Genomic DNA, 8,297 nt, shown 5'->3' on the forward strand with positions numbered 1-8,297 from the left:
CAACAATCTCCGTGGGATCGACCCTTACTCGCGTAAGGTTTATTACTTGGACGACCCAGTGCACTTGCTGGTTAGTTGTGCGAAGTTGTGATAAAGAGTTGAGATTGCAATTGAGCGTACCATGTTGATGGCGCCATTGATGATCATAATTTCGGGCACCAGTGTGCGCACGCACAGTTATGTGTGGACGCACACGCCCTGTTTTGCAACTTAAACTTTGTTTTCAACTATTTCACCTTTCCAACAATGTTGTTAGCTTCTGTGACACCATTTTATGATTCTTGGGCTTAGTTTTGGGCATTAAAGCATGGAAAAGGTCCTAGGAGGTTTGGTTTGGTTTTATTCTGAAAGGTTAGAGAACGGAGGTTTAGGTTTCTGGTGTATTGATGATGGGTTTGGTTGAGGGAGAAGGAAGAGTAGTAAATCTGGTGAGTCTGGCAATGAATTGAGAAACTGATGAACCAATGAGTTCAGAACGGAATATTTAAGATATTGGTGATAGTCGTGATGAGTTAAGAACTTGGAAAGGAATGATTATAGTTAATGGATGAGTATGAGTAGAAGAGTGCTACGAGCACTGGCCTCTGAGCTTGAGTATATGATTATGATATGCTTTGTGTTCCGTCGTAGGGGCTGTGGTAGTCTCCCACCTACGTTCGGATGTGAGGCATGAAGTTGTGCTTCTCACTCATATGTGTTACTCAAGAGGAAGGTGGTAGGGCACTCTCCCTCGAAACGTTTCCCTCTGAAAGGAGAAGGTGGTAGGGCACTTTCCCTTGGAATTTTCCTCCTGAGCATGGGTTTCTCTCTGATTGCAAGGTGGTAGGGCACTAACTCACGGAATCATGTGACAACCAGAGGAAGGTGGTAGGGCACGCTCCCTCGGAATATTCCCCTCTGAAAGGAGAAGGTGGTAGGGCACTCTCCCTCAGAATTTTCCTCCTTATGCGCAATAGAGAGACTAATCCGGGAGTTGTCGACCGGATTTGCCGTCGGGTTTAGCACAATAACCGACATATGATATCACAACCAATAGGACAGACATTCATCATATGCATCTTCTATATGCTTGCTTGCTTTGTTTACTTGAGTTTGCCTAATTGTATAACATGCTTACTTGCTTCTTGAATTACTTGCTGTAAATGAATATTATCTGTGTTTTACTTGTTTGCATTAATTGTGTTTGTTTGGTGCTGAGGCGGTTAGGTAGGCGTTGGTGATGGGATCGCACGGAGGTTATGTTGGCGAAGGCTGTGGGATATAACTGTGTGATTAGTACTAGTTAGAATTCCCATAAGTTTAGATAACTCGGTTTATGGTTTAAGTTCCTTATGTATTTATTTATTTTGTTCTAAGCTTGAATACCCGTATGCGATGTGAAGTTCTAGGATTGCCTTCGGCATCCCGGGGCCTTACATCTTACATCATTGGGAATTGTTACCATACTGAGAACCTCTAGTTCTCATTCCATACTTTGTTGCTATTTTTCAGATGCAGGTCGTAATATACTTTGGTGGGATTGCGGATTTGGTGACAGAGCAGAGTATGGTTCCTCCTTGGTTTAATTTATTTTACTTTGTTATAGTTACTCTCACATCTCTATGTGTTTTATCTTTATGGCCTTAGAGGCTTACTTGAGAGATAGGTTGTATAAGTAGTTTTAAATTCTAAAACTCTGTATATCTCTATTTGTAACTAGTCAGCTTAAACTCCGCAAGCTGCGGCTAGTTCTCTGTGATTATTATATTCTTATACTTATATATGTTTTATTCCCTTATACCGATACCTTGTACCTTATGTGTTAGCTTCATGTGAACGTCTCATGCTTTTGTAATTCTGTAATTTGAGCTTAATCCTTCATCAGGCTTCTAGAATATATTATTCCCTTCTATATATATATATGTATAAACCACTGTTTCGAGGGTTACCTGAAACTGTAGGTCGATCTCGGATGAGATCTTCTGTATTGATCGGAGATGACGTGTCCGGCTTGTGCGTGGCGGCCGGAGCTGTCATGTCTGACTTGTTGGACTGGCAATGCAGCTGATCCTTCATCACTAGAGGGTGGTGGTATCTGCAAGGGACTCCGATGCTTAAGTTAGCAAGGGTATTAAGCAGGTTTTTAGTAGAATCAGAGTCTGAGTTATACCTGGGTGCTCCAGTATATTTATAATGGTGTAGAGCGACCTTTTTAGATAAGATAAGTTAGTTATCTTATCTTTATCTTTCAAGTGAGGTCATCTTATCTTCAAGGGAACCGCCTTTCTCTTTGTAGGCTTGGGCTGCCTTAGGTTTTGGGGCGCGGTCCTCCATTTGGGCCCTTTTTTGGGCTTTCCTGGTGATTTGGCTGAGCTCTTTGAGAAGAGGTCGGGTAGTCTGACTCGAAGAGGTTGGTCGCCTTGTCGCTAATCATGTCGGGTCGGTCAGCTCGACCCAGGGTATGAACAGTGCCCCTGCTCGAGCTCGATCTTTTCTATTGAGGTCGAGTCTTAGTCTTGAGACTTCGGAACTTCTTTGGATGAAGCCGAACTCGAGCATTAATGTTCCGAGGGTTACCTGAAACTGTAGGTCGATCTCGGATGAGATCTTCTGTACTGATCGGAGATGACGTGTCCGGCTTGTGCGTGGCGGCCGGAGCTGTCGTGTCCGACTTGTTGGACTGGCAATGCAGCTGATCCTTTGTCACCAGAGGGTGGTGGTACCTGCAAGGGACTTCGATGCTTAAGTTAGCAAGGGTATTAAGCATGTTTTTAGTAGAATCAGAGTATGAGTTATACCTGTGTGCTCTAGTGTATTTATAATGGTGTAGAGCGACCTTTTTAGATAAGATAAGTTAGTTATCTTATATTATCTTTATCTTTCAAGTGAGGTCATCTTATCTTCAAGGGAACCGCCCTTCTCTCTGTAGGCTTTGGCTGCCTTAGGTTTTGGGTGTAGTCCTCCATTTGGGCCCTTTTTTGGGCTTTTCAGGTGATTTGGCCGAGCTCTTTGAGAAGAGGTCGGGTAGTCTGACCTGAAGAGTCGGTCGCCTCGTCGCTAATCATCCTGCGTCGGTCAGCTCGACCCAGGGTATGAACAGTGCCCCTGCTTGAGCTCGGTCTTTTCTATTGAGGTTGAGTCTTTGTCTTGAGACTTTGGACCTTCTTTGGATGAAGTCGAACTCGAACATTTTGTCGACTTCTTTTGTAGGATTTTCTTCTTTTTTTTTGAATGCGAAACGTTTTGTTTCTCAAAAGCGCGCGTTCTTACACTAGCGCTTTGACTTTGGGAATGTGCAAGGGTTTTAATACCCTCATAAATTCGATTTCAATGCCCCGTTTCTCTTGGCTTTTATTTCGAATTTGATACTTGAGAGACGGTTTTCTTCTTTCTGTAACTTCCCCTCTTTTTCCCTGTTATTCTCTGTGATGCTTTGTCTTGATTTTTCGTTGGTGTTTTGCTTCGAGGGGCGACTTTCATTGCTCCGTCTTTCAGTGTTTGTCGTCTCCTTCCTGCTACAGGTGAGCCTTCTTTCTCTTCTCTTTTTCGCATTGTTCTTGTTTTATATCCGATTTTGAGAAAGTTTCGATCTTTACTTTAGAAAGTTTGAATCTTTCTTTGCTTGCTTGTGGCTGATCGTTTTTGCAATGTGCGCCATTTTAGGGCTTCTTCAATTTGTATGACCTTTCGTCGTTTTTTTTATAGTTGATGCTCTTAGGGCTTTGAATGTTGTTACTGCTTCTGATTATGCCCTCTGATTTGAAACGAACTTGCTTGATTCTGAGAAAGATTGTGTTTTTGATCATTTTCCACTTGGCATGCTTGATGTTGATAATTCCACTTGCTGATAGACTGTTGTATGATGATCTTTTAGATGACATTTTTATGATTGTCTTTATTTTTTTTTGAAGTGTTCTCGTTTGAAGGAGGGTTTTTTCCCGTTTGAGAGATGCCAAGATGTAGACTTTGAAAATTTTCCTGAGTCCTTATTCCATTGCTGCCTCCAAAGGATGCCCCTGGATCTTTTGGCATAAGTCCTGGGGTTTCCTTTTGTTTGCTATACCTGACTTCTTATCATTTGCATGCTTTTATTCTAAGTTGTATCTATTTATGCCCGAGCTGCTCTTCGTTGACTTGCCCGAGGTGTTTGATTAGTACTTCGAGTAGTTTTAGTAATCCATCTTTTCTTTGATTGTAGGACTAGTTGGCCATGTCTTCTCGCAAAAATATTGTAGAGACGTCTTTTAAAGTTCCTGAGGGGATGTCTAATTGGTTGGACTCCATTGTCTTAATGTGTGTTTCTGTGGTGAATGCTGAGTTTTGTGTTGAGCTGAGAAAACATCATAGGATTTGTGGTAGCGGTGCCCAGGAGAGGGATTATGAGCTTGTAGTGCCTGACTCTGATGAGAGGGTTTATTTTCTAACCTCGGTCGAGGGGGAGCGTCCCTTCTTCTATGCCTATGAATATTTCTTTAGCCAATTGAACATTACTTTTCCCTTTACTGCTTTTGAGACCGATTTGTTGTGGCCGTGTAACGTTGCCCCATCCCAGCTTCATCCGAATTCTTGGGGTTTTGTCAAGATCTTTCAGCTGTTTTGTCAAGAGTTAGGCGTCAAACCTTCTCAGACTCTTTTCCTCTATCTATTTATTTCGGCCAAGCCCGGGACTACTTCCAAAAAGAAAGCTTCTTGGGTTTTTTTTAGATCTGCCCAAGGACATAAAGTTTTTGCCATGTACGATGAGTCCTTTAAAGACTTTAAGAACTAATTCTTTAAAGTTCGAGCTGTTGAGGGGGCCGCCCCTTTTTTCTTGACAAGAATGATGAGCCTGCTTTTCCTCTGGAATGGCAAAAGAATGTGACGGTGTCTCGTTATACATGGGAGATGCTCGACGAGGTTGAGCGGGCTTTTGTAATTGTTCTTGAAGATATATGGGGGGAACCTCCCCACCTTGATACCAAAAGGTTTCTAGGGGACCCATCCTTGGTCCGAACTGCGTTGGGTACTGTTTGACTTGTTTTTATTCTTGTTTCTAGCTTTGCTTCCTCTTATTTTGCGTTTGTAACCCATTACTGTGGTTGATTCTATTTTTCAGAGATATCTAAAAATAATGACTCTATGAGGGCTGTTCCGAGGGTTACCTAAAACTGTAAGTCGATCTCGGTCGAGATCTTCTGTGTTGGTTGGAGCCGACGTGTCCGGCAGGTGTATAGCGGCCGGAGCTGGTGTATCCGACTTGTTGGACTTGGTGATGGTACTGATCTTTCATCCCCGGAGGGTGGGGGTACCTGCAAGGGACTCCGATGCTTAAGTTAGCAAGGGTATTAAGAAGGTATTGAGTAGAATCAGAATATGAGTTATACCTGGGTGCTCCAGTGTATTTACAATGGTGAGATGTGGCCTCCTGTGGATAAGATAAGTTAGTTATCTTATCTTATCTTTATCTTATCTTCAAGTGAGGTCATCTTATCTTCAAGGGAACCGCCCTTCTCTTGTAGGCTTGGGCTGCCTTAGGATCTGGGGCGTGTTCCTCTATTTGGGCCCTTTGTTTGGGCTTTCTCGTGACTTTGGCCGAGTTCTTTGAGAAGAGGTCGGATTGTCCTGACCTGAAGAGGTCGGTCGCTTTGTCTGTAGAACATCCCGGGTCGGACAACTCGACCCATGATATGAACAGTGCCCCTGCTTGAGTTCGGTCTTCTTTTTGAGGTCGAGTCCTTGACTTCGGTCTTTCTTTGGTGAAGCCGAACTCAGACATTTTGTTGATTCCTTTTGTAGCAGCTTTGTATGTAGAACGTTTCTTCTAAAAGACGCGCGCTTTTATATCGGCGCTTTTTTGGGAACGTGCGAGGGTTTAATGCTTTCTTTTAATTTGAGCATTAATTGCCCCGTTTCCCTTTGGCTCTTTACTTTGAATTTGAAAACCCAGAAATGGTTTCTCTCCTTTAGCCTTTTCGTAACTTCTTTTCTCTGCTCTCTTTGCTTTCTGTTCTTTCGTTTGCGCTTCTGCTTTCTTTTGGAGTTTTTGTAGTTTTCGTGTTTTCTCTTCTGCGACATTGCTCTTGTTCGCGTTTTTGCTTTGTGAGAGGGCGTCCCAGATTTCGTCTTCCATCTTCAATTTCTTTGAAGCTTGCTATTCTTTCCAGGTTAGTACTGGCTTTCTTGTAGCTTCGTTTTCAATTTTCGGTAAAGGTTTGATTTTGCATGTTTGAAAGTTTGAATCTTTTCTTGGTCTTGTATTTGCTTGACATGTTTTTCCCATCTTTCCTTTATGCATTCTCTTGGCTTTTCCGTTGAGGCTTTCTAGGGTTTTATTGTCGCTTATGGTTTTTTCCTGCTTGATACTTGATAAAAATCTGCATCTGTTCCTCGCTTTGTTTGGAGATTTGATTTTTGTCTGTTCTTGAAAAAGGTTGCATTTTTAATGGTCTCTGCTTGGCGTGTTTGGTAGAATGTGACGATTTTTTGTGTTTCTCCTTAAAGAAAGGTGTTTGCTATTTTTTGAATTTCTTTTTGAGACATGTTGGGATGTAAGCTTGTAGATTGATTTCTGGAAACCTTGCTTTGTTACTGCCTCCAAAGGATGCCCCAGGACTTTGGTTTGAGTCTTGGGGTTTTCCTTTTCTTTGTTTCATCACCTGAGAAGTATTGACCAAGTTGTTTTCTCCCTTTGTCCGAGATGTTTGTAGTAACCCCATCTTCTTTTCTTACTTGTAGGATTAGTTGGCCTCATGTCTTCTCGCAATAACGTTGTAGAGATGTCTTCCAGAGTTCCCGAGGGGATGTCCGATTGGCTGGACTCCCTTGTTTTGTTGTGTGTTTCTGTTGTGGATGCTGAGTTTTGCACAGAGCTGAGGAAGCGCCATAGAATTTGTGGTAACAATGCCCGTGAGGAGGATTATGAGCTTGTTGCTCCTGATTCTGACGAGAGAGTTTGTTTTCCGACTTCCGTTGAGGGAGAGCGTCCCTTCTTTTATGCTTATGAATACTTCTTCAGTCAGTTGAACATTACTTTTTCTTTTACTGCTTTCGAGACCGACCTGTTGTGGTTGTGTAACATTGCCCCATCCCAGCTTCACCCAAATTTCTGGGGTTTTATTAAAATTTTTCAGCTTCTCTGACGAGAATTAGATGTAACACCCTCTCAAACTCTTTTTCTTTACTTGTTTGTTTCCGCCAAGCCTGGCGGTTCTTCAAAAAAGAAAGCTTCCTGGGTTTCCTTCAGGTCCGCCCAGGGCCATAAAGTTTTTGCTATGTATGACGAGTCCTTTAAGGACTTCAAGAATTACTTCTTTAATGTTCGTGCTATCGAGGGGGCCCGCCCTTTTTTTCTTGATGAAAATGATGAGCCTTCTTTCCCTCTAGAGTGGCAGAAGGATGTAAGAGTGTCTCGCTATACCTGGGAGATGCTTGATGATGTTGAGCGTGCCTTTGTTGTTGTTCTTGAGGATCTCTGGGGGAAACCACCCTATCTTGATACAAAAAGGTTTTCGAATGACCCGTCCTTGGTTCGGACTGTTTTGGGTACTTGTCTGACTTATTTCTATACTTGTTTCCCCTTTTGTTTTGGATTTGTAACTCTTTGTTGTGGCTGATTTTGTATTTGTAGAAATGTCAAAGAACAATGACTCCATGAAAGCCTTTAAAAGGGCAAAGAAGGCAACTGTTGCTCTGAACATCTCGACTAAAGTGGCCGGAGAGGGATCTTCTCAGGTTCTAGTGAAGCCTCCTGTGCCGAGTTCTCCCGGGCCGAGGAAAGCAATTCCTACTCCTTAGTTTCATTAGGTCGATCCTCCACAGACTTTTGCCGTTGCTTCTGGTGCTCCTCCTTTAAAAAAGAAAAAACATCCGAGCCCTTTAACCTGGATGCCCCGGATTTTGATGCTATCGAGTTTTTTGACCAGCAAATTATCCCCTATGGTGGGCTTTCTATGGACGACGTGTCTCTTCTTCAGCATCTGGATTTTATCACCAAAAGTAGTGTGAAAATGGCTCATATGGGTGCGGCTATTTTCCGAACAGTTCAGGGGATCCCGATTCATGCCACAAAATCCTTCATGGAGGAGGCCAAATCAGAATTTGATCGGATTAAGGGTCTGAAGGATGAGTTGGAGGTGAAGTTGGCGAAGGTAGAGAAGGAGCTGGAGGGTGAGAAGGCCAGCTCTATTGCCTTGGCTGCTTCTTTGAAGTTGGCTGAGGACATGGCACTGAAGCATAAGGATAGCTATGTCTCAGCTTATAGGGAATTAATGCATCTTCGGGATGATTTGGAAACTGCTTTTGGGCAGCGTAACTGCTGCCTCCGAGAACCTGATGGAGCA

Source organism: Arachis duranensis, chromosome 6, assembly GCF_000817695.3.
Source record: "Arachis duranensis cultivar V14167 chromosome 6, aradu.V14167.gnm2.J7QH, whole genome shotgun sequence".
NCBI classification, from domain to species: domain Eukaryota; kingdom Viridiplantae; phylum Streptophyta; class Magnoliopsida; order Fabales; family Fabaceae; genus Arachis; species Arachis duranensis.